The sequence below is a fragment of the Dromiciops gliroides genome, chromosome 3, assembly GCF_019393635.1.
Source record: "Dromiciops gliroides isolate mDroGli1 chromosome 3, mDroGli1.pri, whole genome shotgun sequence".
Taxonomy (NCBI): Eukaryota; Metazoa; Chordata; class Mammalia; order Microbiotheria; family Microbiotheriidae; genus Dromiciops; species Dromiciops gliroides.
The window spans coordinates 643,674,338-643,690,979 of record NC_057863.1 but is presented as its reverse complement, the minus strand read 5'-3'; the positions used below and the strand labels follow the sequence as shown (position 1 = coordinate 643,690,979).

At 52.2% G+C, this 16,642-nt stretch overlaps 1 protein-coding gene across 5 annotated transcripts in view; it reads left to right on the top strand.

Annotated features, from left to right (window-relative positions):
• SIPA1L3 (signal induced proliferation associated 1 like 3) overlaps positions 1-16,642 on the top strand; it is a 145,704-nt gene that overhangs the window by 45,530 nt on the left and 83,532 nt on the right. For 3 of the 5 annotated variants that reach the window (XM_043995158.1, XM_043995162.1, XM_043995157.1), the window contains exon 2: positions 15,079-15,145. The exons of the other annotated variants lie outside the window; for them this stretch is intronic. The gene's annotated coding sequence lies outside the window, so the exon portion shown is untranslated. The remainder of the gene's footprint in view (positions 1-15,078; positions 15,146-16,642) is intronic. 5 annotated transcript variants of the gene reach the window in all.

Genomic DNA, 16,642 nt, shown 5'->3' with positions numbered 1-16,642 from the left:
CAGAAAGCCCCTGGCCTCGTGTGGCCCTTGCTGTGCCCGCCATTCTTAATTGTTTGCTGGGCTGACCGGTGGCCCTTCCATCTGAGTGCTCTCTCCTCCCCGGCTTCTGTGCCCCCCTTCTCCTCCCACCTCCCAGGCTGCTCCTTCTGTGGTGCCTAATGAGCTTCTGGGTAACATCTCCATCTCTGTCCCAGGCCTTGATTTGTCGCCATAGCTTCCATCTCCTCTTTGTAGATGATCTCCAAATGTACACGCTCAGCCTCCAGCTCCTCTCCTGTGCCCCCCCCCCGGCACCCCAGGACCTAATTACCCAAAACTGCCCCTCTTTGGCTGAGGCACTACTGACCTCTGAGCCAGCTTTGTGACTTCAGAGTGACCTGGGGCTCTTTCCTAGCCTCCCAGTGTGGAGATGCCCCTCATCGATGCCAATCCCCCAACTGCTTCATCATCTCTCCAGTGGCGCACTGCAGGTGCCCATCACAGAGAGACTTGGGAAGCAAGAAGCCCTTGTCATCCGCCTGCTTTAGCACTGGCCTCCTTGCCTCAGTCTCCCCCTCTCTAATCCGTCCTCCACACAGCTGCCGCAGAGGTTGCTGGTGATCCACGTCATTCCCCTGCCAAGTGCCAACTCCTCAGCCTGGCATTTCAAGCTTTCTGTATAATTTTGTTCCCCTCTTTCTCCCCATAAGGCGTCTCTCTTCCAGTCAGCCCGGCCTGTTCCCCAGCGCCCCATCTGCAGTGTGCCCAGCCTTTGCCGCGGGTGGTTTCCATATGTCTGGAATGCTCTGCTCAACTTTTGGGGGCCCTTGGCACAGTGCCGGGCACACAGGGAGGTGGCAGGGGCTTACCAACTGTTTGTGGAGCTGACTTTCTCACACCTGTCCCCTTTTCTGCCCACGGAGCCCCCACCCAGCTCAGGCTGTGGCTCCAGTCCAGGACTCTGCTGGGCATGCTGGCCGTGGTGGCGGGGGAGATGAGTTCAAATACTGCCACGGGCAGTTCTACCTGGGGAGCCCTTCACCTCTCCAATGAGGATATCATCCCTAGGGTACCTGGATTGTTCTGACAATCGCTGGGCAAGCCTTTAGGTGCATTCTAAGCAGGCGCTGTTATTATTATTGTTGTTGTTGTCATGACTGTTCTGTCCTGCTGCCTGCAGAGTCTAAATGACCCGCCTGAAAGGCCGGAGCTGCCACTGCTCCCTCCCCAGGTCAGGGCCCCTCCTCCCAAAGCCTTCTCCCAGGCAGACCCAGCCTCTCGCTCCTCCTGCTGAGCCTGGGTCCTTTCTCTAGTTCTGTCTCCGCCTCACCCTCTAGTCAGTCGCTCAAGAAGCATTTATTAAGCACCTAGTGTGTGCCAGGCCCTGTGCTAAGCACCAGGACTGCAAAGAAAGTCAGCAGTTCCTGCCCTTGAGGAGCTTCGTCTCATGGGGGAGATGACAGGTGACAAGCTGTGCATGGGATTAATGGGGGAAAAGCATCATGGGAAGGGCTTCCTGTAGAAGGCGGGAATTTGGCTGGGACTCGAGGGAGGAGGAGGGAGAACATTACCCCAGGCACGGCCCTGGTTCAGCCGGTGGACAGTCTTGCCCAAGGAAGGCCAAGGTGGCCAGTGTCAAAGGATTGACCAGCACCAGCGAGGGGGCAGTCGGGAGCCACAGGAGTTTACTGAGAGAGCCTCTGCCAGGTTCTGGGGGTGGCAGTGAGCTCCCAGAGGCAGGGGCCGTCCCATCCCCAGCACCAGCCTGGCAACATCTTGCACATGCTCAGTACACGGTAAGGACGCGTTGAGTAGTTAGAAAAAGTAAATGACTTGGGACCGCTAGGTGTCGCAGTGGATTGAGCACCAGCCCTGGATTCAGGAGGTCCTGAGTTCAAATTCGGCTTCAGACCCTTGACACTTACTAGCTGTGTGACCCTGGGCAAGTCACTTAACCCCAATTGCCTCACCAAAAAAAAAAAAAAAAAAAAAGGTAAATGATTTGGTGTCCTCTGTGTCTTATCTTGTGCTCCAGACCCACCCTTCTCCTTTGCCGCAGCTCTACCCCCTTCCCCGCCAGCTTCCCAGCCTCCTCCCCTGGGTCGCCTCTCAGCTCCCTCTCCCTCTTGTCTGTGGTGTTCCCTCAGTTAGATCAGGAGCTTCTTGGGCACAGAGATTGCTACCAGCCTATCTTGGCACCTCCCCTCCCCAGCGCATTGCCCAGCTGGAGGAAGACCTTTGTCTTTCATTCTGAAGGAGTCCCATAACCACTGGTTTCTGTCTTCATGGACTGACTGCTTCTCTTGCCTTGGATTGAAACCCTTCTTGCGGATCAAGGGTTCTTTTTTTTTTTTTTTTTTTGCAGGGCAATGGGGGTTAAGTGACTTGCCCAGAGTCACACAGCTAGTAAGTGTCAAGTGTCTGAGGCTGGATTTGAACTCAGGTCCTCCTGAATCCAGGGCTGGTGCTTTATCCACTGCGCCACCTAGCTGCCCCGGATCAAGGGTTCTTAACCTAGGCTCCTACAAACATTGGGATAACTGGCTTTTATGCCCTCCTGGACCTGAACCTCCTCTTCTATATGAGGCGAAGGCAGACCCTGGCCAAGACAGCCCTGTCCAGGTCCTTGGCGATCCCAGCCTGATATCTTGGCCCCTGTTTGGCTTCTCCCAGAGGTCTCTCATCCTTAGGAAGAAAGAGGATGTGCTAGGCTTTGCCCACAGGCCCCTGCCTCTGAGGGTGGTGATGGGAGGCCAAGGGCTCACCTCAGTCACTGCAGAGAGAAGCTTGTTGCCTTCAGGAGGCTGGATGCCAGGGGGTGGAGCTACAGCACCTACAGCATCGCGTCCCCCCCCCCCCCCAGCCGTTGACAAAGTCTTGGAGGGGCAGGGGTCCGAGTCCCTCAGGAAGGGCTGTCGGACCTGCTCTGTGTGGTCTCAGAGCAGAGGCAGTGTGGTGGGTGGGTATCCCTGACCCTCTCTGTTCATTTGTGATGCGGTGGGCAGCGGAGGGTTTAGAGATGGCAGCGCCTGGGCTCTGGCCCCATCTCAACCACTCACAGCGTGACCACAAGGGCCAATCATTCTTCTCAGCCTCAGTTTCTTCATCTTTAATCCAGAGATGAGAACAGCTTCTACCTCCCCAATGAGATCATGTACTTTGCAGACCCTAAGGGACCGTAGAAATGTTAGCTCTTACTGTTCCAAGCAGAACAGCCACTTCTTGGGGAAAGCCTCAAGTGCCTGGGCCGGCCATTTCTGCAGCAGCAGAGAGGCGGGACTGGACTTCCCTCCTCCCTTTCTGGTTCCATCTTTTAACCTTGTCCCAGCGGTCCAAAGTAGCCAGCATGGGAGATGAATGGCCGGCAGGGCCTAGGTGGCGTGTCTGCTGTTAGGCCCTCAGAGAGGGGCAGGGAATCCAGGGACCGTGGGCCGGCCACCCCCCGCAGGCCGTCTTTCTCTGAGGCCCTTCTTGCCCATGAGATCATGTGAACTTAGGTGAGGAAAGGGCCCTTGTTCCTTCTGTTGGAGGGTGAGAATTCTGGCCGGAGAAGGCTGCGGACCCTGTCTGGTTGCTTTTCTTTGGGTATTTTCCTTTATTACAATGGAAGTCTCTCTGGGTGATGGTGGGGGTGGAGTGGTATAACTGTATGACTGATGGGAAAAGAAATGGTAGTGATAGAACCGTAAACATTAGATTACTTATAAAAAAAGCCCACTCTCCAGTTCTCCCAGAAATAATGTTGGTGGGCTTTGGAACCTGAGCCACAGAAGGCCTCTGGAGCTAGTTGCAGCCCAGAGATGATGTGTCGCGTTTTAGGGAAGCCGGGGAGTTTCTCAGCCCTGCCCCGTGCTTGGCCTGGTTATTCAGAGGGGTGTGATTAATAGTGACCACAGAGGAAATTACCGGGCCTGACTCTGCTGTCATCAGCCCAAGCCGGTGTCACCCAGCCTGTGGGGGAGGGGTGGTCCCGGCCATGATGGTGGAAGGCAGGGAGCCCAGGACCTGGCATCCAGGGTAGCTGGGGCCAGCACGCCCTGTGGCCAGTCACGGCCTCTCAGCTGTTGGGTGGCCTGGGAGCCCAGGGCCCGGCTCATCTCTGCCCCCAGGCTCACCTGTGTGAGCAGGACCCTGGCCACTGTGGCATGGCCGTGGGTGGGCCAGGTGCCTTCCTTTTCCCATCTAGGGCCCGTGCATGCCGGGCAGGGATGGGAGCAGGCTACCTACGGTCTTTTCCAGCTCTTAGCCCTGTTACGTGGGCCACCTGGCTTATTTTCCAGTGATTCACCCCAGCTCATCCACATAGTAAGCGGCAGAGGCGGCATGATGACTTCACCTCTGGACCTCTCTCCTCTGGGCCCTCCCAGCTCTCGATTGTGTGTCCACCCTGGCTCCTGGCCCTGGGACCCCCCAGAGGCTCCTGTCACATCCTGCATTCGATCCATTAGTCACTTCTGTGTTTCGGCCCGGCTGGAGGCTCCAGACCACTCACTGCCCTGCCATACACCAGCTGTTCCTGGCCAGAACCCCAAAGCTCAGCCATGACCGGGCCTTCTTGCTTGGCTCTGCTTCCCATTCCTGGGAAGCCAGGGCTTGGGGGGACATGGGGCCCAGCTGAGCCGAGGGTGACCTGGTTTTCAGGCCAGGCTCTGCCCCTGAATTTGGTGGGTTCTTTGTCAACTCTGATGTGCTGTGGTATGTTGGCATGGTGCCCCTCCCCCCGTGGCAGGGCTCCTGGGTCCTGCAGAGGGATTGGAAACTCCTTGAGGGCAGGGACTGGCCCTTGCCTTTTTGTATCCCCAGCATTTAGCACAGTACCTAGCACATAGTAGGCATCTAATAAATGTAGATTGAATTGAATGCCCCCCCCTCCCCCAAGGCTTTTCAGCAGTCATCGTTAACCCAAAGTGAGAGGAACCCTGGCAAAAGGTCCAAAGCTCATTGGATTAAGTATTGAGACAGTGCAGGGGATCCCAGCGGCTGCTTCCAGGCCTGGGGAAGGCGGGAGGGGCCTGCCTAGCCAGGGTTCTGAGGACCCTTCCCATGGTCCTTACAGCAGCTGGCTCTGAGCCGTCAATCTCATCCCTGCCCAGAGCAGAGGCAGCGGCTCACTTGCCAGTTGTTGCTAGGCTTTGAACAGCTGTGAACCTTTGGCGTCCCGGGGCTTGGCCGGAGGTTTCTTCCACATGGAAACAACTTAAAATTCAGTTTGCTAAGGTCAGTGCGTGGATGTGAGCCCCCCCCCCCAGATGGAGCAGCTGAAGATTCTGTTAGCAGTGGGAGCCAGGAAGCCCTGGACTGGGAGCTAGGAGGCCGGGGTCCTTCCGGCCCCAGGCCTCTCTGCCCCTGACTCACAGTGTGCCCCCAGCCAAGGCTATCTGGACCTCAGGTTCCTTCTCTGTGAAGTGTGTGGGGGGGGGGGCGGTTGAGATCTGAACCCGTGTCTCCAGGACTGGCTGTCCCCAGATCATGGCTTCCTCCTCCAACTATTTCCTCTTGCTCACTGGCTTGGCATTTGGGAGAAAGCCTCTCACTTTCTTCATTCTCCTGCAGGAGGCTGGGGTGGGAGATCAGCCCGCTGGGCCATCAGCCTTGCTGGGCTGCTGTGAAGGTTTGGGGTCTGGGCTTTGGGCCAGCTCTCTGCACACTGGGTCTCTAATCTGGGGCAGGTGGGGTAGAGGGAGATTCTTGAGGCTTGGCACCTGGTGCCCGAGATTTCTGAGAAGTGACAATGTGGCAGTGACTTCGGCGTGGTTGCCTGGCATCTCTCCAGTGCATTGTTCTGGGGCAGTGCTCTCTCAGGATCCCCTGGCCACCTGTCCTGTCCCCATCTTACAGATTAGGGAACTGAGGCCCCCTGATAAGGCGACAGCGCTTGGGCCTTTCCTCTCCAAAGAGCACGGTGGTAGGTCCTGATTGAACACCTCTCCACTCATTCTTCATGCATCAAAGGGGTGGGAAATTGCTTTCTTGCATTCTCCAAAGGCGGGGTGTGCGCCGTTCAGGGAGAACTGAGCTGAGCTGATTTAGAAGGGGCAGTCCTGAGAGCCCAGTGTGGGTCCCTTTGGTGTGGGCCCTGCACATTCCTTCGGGGCCCCTGCTCCAGGTCACCATGGTGACCGAGGCTGACAATTAAGGGGGCCTCTCAGAGGCCGCCGTTTAATGAGAGGGTTGGCCACCAGCTCGGCATCAGATCCACTTCGTACTTTGCCATTCTTCCCAGAGAGCCCCGGCACATTCCAGAGGATTTCAGCCCCTGTGATTAGGAGAATGTGTACAGTTCAGCGATTCATTCACACGGGAAGCAGACGGACCTGCCTTATCTGCTATAATGAATAGTGATGGCCCTGGCACCGGAGGAGTGGCCTCTCCCGGGACGAAGTCCATGGCTGCAGAGTAGCATGAGCCAGCTCAGCAGTTAGAGAGTGAGGGAAGCCCTGGGCCCTCGTGAGGGGCCCGCATGCACGGGGCAGGCTTGGTGCTGATGCTGGCTGGGTGTCCCCTGTCCAAATGCCTCGTGCCTTTGGCCTGCCTCATAAAGGGGCACAACTGGGATGGGGGTGGGGGTGGGGATAGAGCACTTAAGAGAGGCATCCCGGTTCACGGAAAGACCTCAGATTTGTGTGGTGGTGTCCTGGCTCAGTCACCCAGCAGCTGCATGACCTTGGCCATGCCCTTTCCACAGCCGCCCCAGGCTTCCTTGTCTCAGTGATGAAGACATGGAGCTAAACGACCTGTGAGCTCCCCTGCCCTCTCTGGGGGCTGGTAACCTCCCCTCTGAAGGGAAGGGCTTGGAGGACTGAGATAATGACACTGGAGGGAGGGAGGAAGGGGGAAGTGTGCTAGGCACTAAACTAAGTGCTCACAATTGCATTCCAGCAGGAGAAGACAGCCCACAAGGGAGCTGAAGAGCTAGTGGGCCTGGGGCTGCCGTGAGAGGGCCCAGGCCAGGGCTGGGTGCCTGGGTGTGAGGGGAATGAAGGTGGGCCAGCCTGGTCCCTCCCCAGAATGCAGGCCTGCTCACTATGGGAGAAGACTCGGGCTGAGGAGGGTGGGCACGAGAGTCGCTGGTCCTGTGGAAGAAGGGTTAGTTTGTCCCCAGCCTCAGGAGCTGGGCCGGGGGGTGGGGGGCACTGGGGGCTTGTTAGCGTGAAAAGCCTGCTACTGCTTAGGGCTCTCTGGAAGTGGATTGGGCTTCTTAGGGAGGTGGGGGGAGCTTGCTGGGGCCTTCGTGGCTCAGGGACCTTTTTTGGGGGGGCTGTGTTCTGGGTCAGGCACGTCCATGTCAGATGGGCTGACCTGGGGGCCTTCCGGCCTCGCCGCTCTGCATGTGGTCTCTATTCTTGGGCTCGTCTGTAGGAGCCCAACCTGGGGGCCCAGGGTTTGTCACCTGCTTTTTAACTTCACTGGTGACACATCCTCCTGAGGTGGCCCTTGCCTCCTGGCTCCTGGGTGTTCACAGTCCCTGGATTGTTCTCTTGGCCTTGGTGTCCCCCAGACCACAGGCTCTCATGATCACATCCTTCTCAGCCTGTGACCCTTTGCACAAGGAAGGACGAGAAGGTGCTCTCTGTCTCCATTCCCCTGCCCCCACAGCACCCCCAGCTGGAGCCTCCATGGCCAGTGAAGTGCCCCCCCCCAAACCTTTTTGTGTAGGCTGAGGTCATTGCTGGAGGTAGTGCCCTGATTTTTGCTGCATGGGCTGAAAATGGGGCAGCTTCCCTTGGCTCGGCTGTTGAGGTGCAGGCATTCATGGTCGCAAAGAGGCAGCTGGAGAACAGAACCCTTCCCTGATGGCCAGGAGAGTGGGCACCACCGGCTCTGGTGGAAAGGTCGAAGTTGGAGAGAGGCATCCTTTAAAACAGAACATTCCCAACACTTAGAGCTGGCCCGAAGTGTGGAGGGGGCTGCAGTGAGCTTTCTGTCCTGAGAGATGGGGGCCTTGTAGTGGAGGCCAGGGGACCAGACTCAGATGGGGGCCCTTCAGGTGAGAGATGCGTGGTCCAACTCTGGGATCTGTGGGTGCCCTGGCAGCCCTCTGGGGGATTCCCCGAGAATCTAACATCTATTTCCATGAGCAAGAGGCTGGAAGGAGTCTGGTGACACGCCGCCTCCCAGTGATGCTCGGACATTTGTGCCAAGCAGAGTAGTCTTTGCCCTGGTGGGCCCCTTGGGACCATGAAGAGCTCTGCAGAGCCAATTGTGTGCAGGCTGGCTTGCGTTCTTCCTTCTCCTTAACTCTGTACCAATTCATTGCCACTGTCGGCCCCACCGGTGACAGCTTGATTTGTCCCCCCCTCAAAGAGTCCATTTCTGCACACATTGTTAGGCCAATCTCTTCTGAGGAGCCATGGAGTTTGGTGAAAAGATCCTTCACGCTACCATCTCCACCTCTAAGGAATCTCTCTTCCAATTGAAGTGTGAAAGGACTGGAGAGGAAGGAAGAGCCTTGAATGCCAAAACAAAGTTGATCTTGGAGGCAGTAGTGACCCAAAGGAATTTATGGAGCAGGGAAGTGATGTGGCCACACTGCACTTTAGGGCAGTTATCTTGGCAGTGTGGATGGGTTAGGAATGAGGAGAGACTTGAGAACAGTCAGATGACCCTTGTAGTTGAGGGGAGAGGCCAGGAGGGCCTGGGTTCATTCCAGTGGTGGCTGTGAAAGTAGACAGGATGGGGGGGGGCAGCTAGGTGGATAGAGTGGATAGAGCACTGGCCCTGGAGTCAGGAGTACCTGGGTTCAAATGTGACCTCAGACACTTAACACTTACTAGCTGTGTGACCCTTGGCAAGTCACTTAACCCCAATTGCCTCACTAAACAAAAAAAAGTAGACAGGATGGGACTGGACAGAGCAGTCCATGGTGCTTCATTTCACAGGGTGGTTTGAGCCACACTTCTTGCTCCCTTCTCTTATTTTCTATTAAGTGTCCCTCTGATAGCAGCGAGATCATTCTTTTTATGAAGCTGAGAAAGCAGGCATATGGATTAGTGGTTACTGAGAATTCTCTCTCTCTCTCTCTCTCTCTCTCTCTCTCTCTCTGTGATGTGCTTTAGTTAAATTTTTCATTTTTTTATTATGAACTTAATAAATGCTAAATAAAATGGACATTTCCATACTCATCTGAAATAGAAGAGGATTATACAGGAAACTTTGAATCTCTGATATAAACATTTGGCTTTTAAAAAAATAATAATTCAGGGCAGCTAGATGGCACAGTGGATAGAACACCGGCCCTGGAGTCAGGAAGACCTGAGTTCAAATCTGGTCTCAGACACTTAACGCTTACTGCTGTGTGACCCTGGACAAGTCACTTAACCCCAATTGCCTCACCAAAAACAATAAAATAATCATTCTACATGGAACTTTCAAAGCTGGCCTGCTAATCTGTGATTTTTTTGTGGCCTTTTACCTTCCTTCTGTGCATTTAAAAATTAGAGATAGCTAGGTGCCACAGGGCAGAGAACACTAGACCTGGAGTCAGGAAGGCTTGAATTCAAATTTGTCCTCAGGCACTGACCCTGAGCAAGTCACTTCACTTCAGTCTGCTTCAGTTTCCTCAACTGTAAAAATGGGGATAGTAATTGCACCTACCTCACAGGTTATTGCGAGAATCAAATGAGAGAGGCTCAGTGTTGCTTTAGTTTGCATTTTTTCTAATTATTAGTGATTTAGAGCATGTTTTCATATAGCTTTTGGTAGCTTGGATTTCTTCCTCTGAAAACATGGCCTTTGACTATTTATATCTATTGGAGAATGGCTCTTATTCGTATGAATTATATACAGTTCCTTATATATACTTTTATGAGATCTTTATCAGAGAGACTTATTACAAAAAAAAATTCCCTCTGGTTTTTCTGTTTCCATTCTTATTTTAGCTGCATTGGATTTGTTTGTGCAAAACCTTTCTAATTTTATATCATCAAAATTGTCCATGTTATCCTTCTGTGAACTTTTCCCTTGTTTGGTCATAAACTATCCCTCTAACCATAGAACTGAAAGATGTCTTACTTGCTCATCCAGTTTGTTTATGATCCTTTATGTCTGCTGTGTATCCATTTGTAGCTTGGTTTGGTGTATGCTGCGAGATGTTGCTCTATACCTAATTTCTACCACACTGCTTTCTAATTCTCCCATCAGTCTTGGTTGAATAGTGAGTGAGACCTTATCCCAATAGCTTCATTTTGGGTTTTTTTCCTCCAAACACTATACTACTATTTTCATATGCTTTTTCAATTACCCTTTGGGGGCATTAATTTTTTTTCCAGTTCTTTTCACATTTTCCTTTCCTTGGTCATTTGTGCTTTTGAGATCATATGGTATAAAGCAAGGATTTCCTTGGTGTACTTGGTCTGGTTGGGCTACCCTTCCTGACTTTGTCTTCTAAAGTACCATGATTACTTCTTTGTTTAGCACATGAAAGACCAAAGGGTTAGGATCCCAATATGATGAATCTTCCATCACTGGTGATAAGATAGGTCACTATAGAATAGTGTGAGAAAATTATTAATAATAGGATGTTTTGGGGTTCTATGAGACCCAGAGAGCCTGACCAGACCTTTCTCAGGGCCAGCCCGGAGTCAGGAGAATTTCAAAGAAAATATGGTCTGATCTTGGACTATGAATAGGGATTAAAACCACACATACTTGAAGGCCTTTTCCCCTCTAATTTCTAAGTAACAAATATATGATAAACCCCAGCTACATACCCTAAATTTGGACGCCTTTTGTTTGTTTGTTTGTTTGTTTGTTTGTTTTTCATGGCAATGAGGGTTAAGTGACTTGCCCAGGGTCACACAGCTAGTAAGTGTCAAGTGTCTGAGGTCAGATTTGAACTCAGGTCCTCCTGAATCCAGGGCCAATGCTTTATCCATTGTGCCACCTAGCTGCCCCCATTCTCTAAAATTGGGACAATTATAGGGCATCCATATAATTTTATTCAACATAGTTTGGCTACCACAAAGGGTGTGTCGAACCCCAAAATCTGATGTTTTCTGCAAGCAAGCTGGGTAAGAAATTCTATGTGCGTTTTACCTATTCTTGTTAATTTTATGTGCATGTCTCTCTAAGCCTCCAGGCACCTGTTCTTGCCACTTTTCCCTTTGGTTTCTTTCCTAACTACCTCAGACTTTAGTCTGGTTAATTAGAAAAACGAGGGATAAGAGGAAAAGGGTTAAAAAAAATTTTTTTTTAGACAATTTTAGGCTGTAATTTCATAAGATCATGTTAGGGCTTTGTTTTTGTGCATTTTTTAGTAAGGCAAATTTTAAATTACAATATGGGGACTAAAAATACCAAAACCTACTATATAATACAGGGGTCTCCATTAGAAAAGCTACTCTGGGGGCAGCTAGGTGGCGTAGTGGATAGAGCACCGGCCCTGGAGTCAGGAGTACTTGAGTTCAAATCCAGCCTCAGACACTTACTAGCTGTGTGACCCTGGGCAAGTCACAACCCCAATTGCCTTACTAAAAAAAGAAAAAAAAGGTCTTTGAGCCAGTTCTGATGAGTGTTAGGCTTTTACTGCCCAGTTTAAATAGATTACTCCACCCAATTGGGTGTGTATGTTAATCCCTCCTTGAGCCAATTCTGATGAGATTAAGGTATTTGAGCCTATTCTGATGAGTGTAAAGTTAATTTACTGCCCTGCTCCTCCCCCATCTCTCCCCCCCACTCCATATGCCCTTTCCTGTTTCTTTCATGTGGGATTTCACCCCATGCTGCCACTCCCCTTCCCCCTCCCCAGTGCATTCCTCTCACCCCTCAATTTTACCCTAAAATTGTCATCATGGAGCAGCTAGGTGACCCAAATCCGGCCTCAGACACAAGACACTCACCTACTGCACAACCCTAGGCATGTCACCCAACTCCAACCACCCCACAAAAAAAAAGATAAACAAAAAATAAATGCTTTATAGATATCATCCCTTCATTATCAATTCCCACCTGCGCCCTCTGTCTAAATTTATTTCTATCATCTGCCCTAATACTGAGAAAGTTCTTATAAGTTAGACATATCATTTTCCCATGTAGGAATGTAAACAATTTTTTAACATCCCTCTTAATTTCTTTTTCCTGTTTACCTTTTTATGCTTCTCTAGGGTCTTGTATTTGAAAGTCAAATTTTCCATTCAGTTCAGGTCTTTTCATTATATATACCTGAAAGTCCTCTTTTTCATTGAAGTCCCATTTTTTCCTCTGAAAGATTATACAAAGTTTTGCTGGATAGGTGATTCTTGGTTGTAATCCCAATTCCTTTGCCCTCTGGAATATCATATTCCATGCCCTCCTATCCTTTAATGTAGAAGCTTCTGGATTTTGTGTTATCTTGACTGTGGCTCCACAGTACTTGAATTCTTTCTTTTTGGGAGCTTGCAATATTTTCTCCTTGACTTGGGAGCTCTGGAATTTGGCCATAATATTCCTGCAAGTTTTCCTTTTATCTTCCCCATTTTTTTTTTTTTTTGGTGAGGCACTTGGGGTTAAGTGACTTGCCCAGGGTCACACAGCTAGTAAGTGTTAAGTGTCTGAGGCTGGATTTGAACTCAGGTCCTCCTGACTCCAGGGCCAGTGCTCTATCCATTTCGCCACATAGCTACCCTATCTTCCCCACTCTTAAAGCCATCTTCCTATTTCAAACCCTGTTACCTCATAACTAGACTTTTGCATTTACCTCCTCATTGGTCTTCCTGCCTCATGATTCTACCTACTCCAATCTAGCCTTTTGCCCATAGTAAGAGAGGCAGCCAGTAAATATGAAGGCTTTAAAATTTTATTTAGTTTTCAATGAGCTAAAATCCATTTTGGCTCCTACTTCCCCCCTCATTGAAAAGAAAAACCAAACCCCTTGTAACAAATCTGCCCAGTTGTCCTCTTCTGGCTCTCCTTCCTGGGATCATCCCTCCCTCTGAGGAGGCAGGTTCTCAGGAATCATGGCTGGACGTAGTGTGGAGTTTTACCGTGTTCTCACTGTTGAAGCCCTCCTGTTCTGCTCCCTTCCCTCCGAATCTGTTCTTCCAGGTCTCTCATCATTCCCCCAAAACTGTTATTATCCTTTCTTCTGACACAACTGCGTTCCATCTTTTATGTAACCTTGGCTTGTTCAGCCTTTCCCCACATGTTGGGCACTCCCTCAGCTTCCAGTTCACAGCCAGCCCCAGAAGAGCTGTTGTACTTGGGTATTTAAAAAACAGTGACACATGGGTCCCTTTCCTCTTTCTTTGGTCTCTTTGGGCTGCAGCCTTGCCAGGCACAGCTCTGCTTCAGAGTGTATGCCCAGCATAGTAACTTTGGGGCAGTCTTTCCTAATGGCTTTCCAGACCTGGCTAGACTAGTTGGCAGGTTCACCAACAGTGCATGAGTGTGCTGATTGATTGCCTACAGGCTCCTCTTCCTTTTTTGGTTAACTCTGCCAATATGACGGGAACCTCCATGCTGTGTGGTGGGAACCTCCAGACCTTGGGCTCCTTATCCTGGCCTTGGGGGAGGGGGCCTGGGGCCTTTCTGAGGGGGGATTTGCAGAGGAAGGGAATCAGACACTGTCATCACTAGAGAAATGGACTGGATAAGACCCTCAGGGACTGTACTCTGGTACAGACACTGCATGAAGGGTGGGCGGCATGCCCCCTTCCAGAACCCATTTAGACAATGGGTACTGCTGGTGTACACCTTTGGCTCTCCAGAAAAAGCACTGGGAGCCCACAGGAGCTGGATATGAATTAGTGAAAATTGGAAATTGTTGGAGGATGAGGCAGGATGAGCAGACTTTGGGGGCAGAGAAGATAGAGTCTGGGCAGCACTTGGGACTAGGGGAGGGCAGGAACATGTTGGAGGCATGTTGAGAGTGGTAGGAAAATAGCCAGAGCCTTGTTGAGGAGGGAAGGGAGCACTTTCCTGATAAGTTGAGAGGTATCCTGGCTTCTGGTTTGCCAGTGCCTCACTGGGTAATCTGTGCCTCAGTTTACTTTTCTGTCAAAATGGGCACAATCTGGCATCATCTTCCACCAGTCTGGCAGAGGGGTTGTGAGGATCACAGGAAAAGTAAGGCATTGTTTTACACAAACCTGTGGGAGCAGAGTCCTAGCAGACATTCCCCATGGATTCCTCCTGGTGTAGATGGGGGTTATGTTGTCATTCCTGTTGATGGAGCAAAAGCTTGTCTCTGGTTGCTCTCATCACCATCTTTATGGCTCCCATATGTGGAGCAGTTGGAGGTTTGTACCTTAGCTCTGAGAGGGATGAAAGACAAAGATTTCCCCCATTTTACAGGGTAGGAAACTGAGGCTCACCCACACTGAGTTACTTGCTTTTGGTCACACAGCTTAGAAGTGGAGGAGTGAAAATTCAAACCTGCATCTCCTCATTCTAAGGTCCCCAGTGAGAGGGGAGGCGCCTACCTGGCATGTGGTCTCCCAGGCTCCCCCCCCCCCCCCCCCCGGGCAGAGGCCGGCCCTCTTCTCTGACTCCTTTCCTCCTGGGGTTCGGCACAGCTGCAGGAAGTTGGTTCCCAGAACAGAGAAGCTAAATCTGCTGGTCTGTTTTGAAACACCCGTGTGCATCTTGGGAGGGAAAGAAAGCAATTGAGTGGCGGAAAAGCAATTTCCGTGCAGATTCTGAAGGCAGCTATTAAATCTTTACAAGAGTCTGATTGTGGCTGCTGTATTGCAGGAATTTATAGTGTTCACTAATAGAAAGCTTGGGATAAGATGAAATTATCCTTCCTGCCCTGCTGCAATTAGCGCCCCCCCCCCCTCCTTTGCAAAAAAAAAATCTGAGGATCCTCAGAATCTCGGGTGGGGGGGCTCCGCTGGGAGGGTGAGGAAGTCGCCAAAGACCCCATTGTAGCCCTCATGCACGGTTGCTCCAGTCCCCCATCTCAATTAAGGGCACCCAGACCCCAGAGCTCAGGCTCTGGCTTTGATCCTTCCTAGGGATCCTGCTTGGGCCAGGGAGAGGCTTCCTACCTCATAACACTGTGTCCAGAGCACTCTGTCGGCCTTCAGACCAGCTTTCCATTACTGGTTATCCCTGGTAGAGGCAGAGGCCTCATGTGGCCTCCAGGGCCCACCGGAAGTGACCTCCCTTTCCTTCTCCTCCCAGGTCTGTCTTCTCTGCCCTTGGATCCTTTGGAATCCTGAAGACTCTACCATTTCCAGCGCAGACAGAGGTACGGTGGGACATTTGGGATCCTGCCCAGGACAGTGACATCAGGGCTCTCGAAGCCCTGCCCGAGGGGCAGCAGTTCAGCAGCCTGTGGGGGTGGAGATGAGGGAGGGGAGAGTCCAGAAGGCAGAGGGGTCACTGCCCCTCTTCCTTTTGTGGTGTCCCAGCTATTACAGGGGCTGTTGATCGTGGATTCAGCCATTGTTACGTCAGTCAATCACTACACATTTGTTAAGCACCTACTGTGTGCCAGGAACGTTTCTAAGCCCTGGGATACAAAAAAGAGGCATAAGACAGTCCCTGCCCTCCAAGAGCTTCCAGTCTGATGGGGGAGACGATGTGCAAACAAACGTATACAGGCTGTTTCCGTATAGGATAAATAAGAAATAGTCGGATTCCTGTAGAAGTTGGGATTTTATTTGGGACTTAGAGGAAGCCAGAGAGGTCAGAACTAGAAGGACCATAGAGGTCATCTTATCCAACCCCCTCGTTTTGTAGGGGGGGGAACTGAGGCCCAGAGGGGGGAGGGGCCTGTCAGTGGCAGAACAGACCCCAGGTCGCCTCATTCCCACCCCGGGCTCTCTCCACCAAGGTTGTTTCCTCTTGTGCTTCATTTGGCTTCAGGGAGTCTCTGAGGCAGGCCCATCATCTCCTAGTCCTTGAGAATAGAACCCTGCATCCTACATGTTGGGAGCAACATCTGCTGAGCTCAGTCCCTGGGTCTCCCCCTCACAGGCAATGAGTACGTCTTCAGGACTTAATTGGTCTCAGGGACTCGAGGGGGTTTCTGGACCCCAGAGCCCCCGGAGCGGGAGGCCTCCTTCAGCTGGACACAGGCTGCCCGGCCTGGGCATCCGCCCCGAGTCCGACACAGGGCCTGGGCATCCGCCCCGAGTCAGACACAGGGCCTGGGCATCCACCCCGAGTCAGACACAGGGCTCGACTGTGGATGCCGGGGGCTGCCCGGAGCCGACGATGAGAAAGCACCAGGTGCTTCCTGGGGGCTGAGCGTGAGGATGCAGACAGCCCCGGCTCCCAAGGAGCTCACCTTCCAGTGGGGGAGGACAATGGGGAGGAGCAGTGGCCTCGTTCTGGGGAGGGCGGCTGGGCGGGTTTGGAGCTGGGCCGCGGTCCGGTGTCGGTGGAGGGCCGGGAGATCGGCCCGACACGGGCCAGCTCCTCTGGTGCTCTCGGTGGCCGTCGAACAGTCAAGCCACCTTCTCTTTCCCTGAGCATGAGGGTTAGGGGCACTTGGGAGGCCTAAGAGCTTCTCACAACAGCCATGAGAGGCAGGGCTGCAGGAATTATTCCTTGCTTTGGACAGAGGAGGAAACTGAGGCTCCAGCAGCTTGGATGACTGCTCCAAGGCTGCTGGAGCTGGGAATCCGGCCTGGTCTCCTGCTGCTTCTCATGGAGTGAGCCGTTCATCTGAGGGAGGCGAGACTAGCCAAGAGCAGATGAAGTTCAGTGGCTTGTGGAGGAGCATGGTGGGAGGGCGGCT